Here is a 1,247-nt window from a genome sequence, read left to right as displayed (position 1 = left end):
CTGAAAAGACCTCGTGTTTTACTGTACTTTACAAATCAATAAATGAAATAAATTGAATAAAGGAGCTTCTTATTTGTCGAATTGTGCCTTGAATATTGACGTTATTTATTTTTAAGTTTAACTTTTATTCAAAATAATGCTTATTACCTTTGTATACACATATTTGTTCTACTTTATGCATATGTATTTGTGGTTGGGGATTATTTTTAATTGGTCATATGCATTTATGAACCACAATAATCTCGCAAAATGCTTATGGCGAAGCGAATGGATTGGCGAACGCAACTTAAATATGCATTAAGAGTGTTCGCTTTTACCAGCTTGTGCAAGTTCTTTGCATCGCGAACACGTTTAATACCTTCTCTGCCTTTTAATTGGCTTCGCCAAACCGTTCGCTTCGCCAAAATCATTCGCTTTGCAAGTGATAATACCACCCTTAAGGTGCTCGTGTAACATTCACCTTGGTATATGTTGTTGTTGTTGTTGTTGATGTCTAAAAATTCGCGTTGATTTTTTAGAATTTTTTTGCTGGCTGTCCCACGATTTTTTTTCATATAAAAAACTCTGACAAGCCATATTTTAAAACAAAATTAATAAAAACATTTTAACATGTAAAACATGGCGAATATTAACAAAAAAGAGCTGTATGCTCAATTTTGGGAGTAACCGTAAGCACTTTTTATCAGGGACCGAGAACGCGCTCCCGTTCTGGTTTAACGTAATGTCAACAACGTTCCCGCAAAAGAACCAAGAGGGAACAATGAGAACGAAATTTACGGGGACGTTTCCATTGAGAACGAAATGAAAATGAACATATCGAGAACATTTTCAAGTGGTGAGAACCATTATTGTTTATTGTAAGCCAGAGGAAAACTATCAGCGGGGTGAACTGCCCATTTATGGGCACGAGAATGACATTTAGTTTTGATCATACTTTTTGTTCTCTCTCCCAGCCTTTTATTTACTGAATTAAATATTTTAATCAAACTGAAAAGTATGAACAAATGTCTGGGTTTATAAAAAGGATCTTTCCTTTATGCGTATACTTCATTCATGCATTCGATATAAAAAGTGAAATTTCTGACTTTGGCATATGGGCCATTCCATTGTTACTGTGGGACATTTTACTCCCGAATGTGAAAGATATTTTTATACCCGAGCGCACTTGTGCACAAGGGTATTATAACTTTGTTCACATAACGGTTGTTTGTAACAGGCAAAACGAATCGAGATAGATATAGACAAAT

This window comes from Rhagoletis zephyria, unplaced genomic scaffold (assembly GCF_001687245.7).
Source record: "Rhagoletis zephyria isolate East Lansing unplaced genomic scaffold, Rhagoletis_zephyria_1.1 Rzeph_scaffold_03546, whole genome shotgun sequence".
In the NCBI taxonomy this organism is placed as follows: Eukaryota; Metazoa; Arthropoda; class Insecta; order Diptera; family Tephritidae; genus Rhagoletis; species Rhagoletis zephyria.
This window is presented reverse-complemented; position numbering follows the sequence as displayed.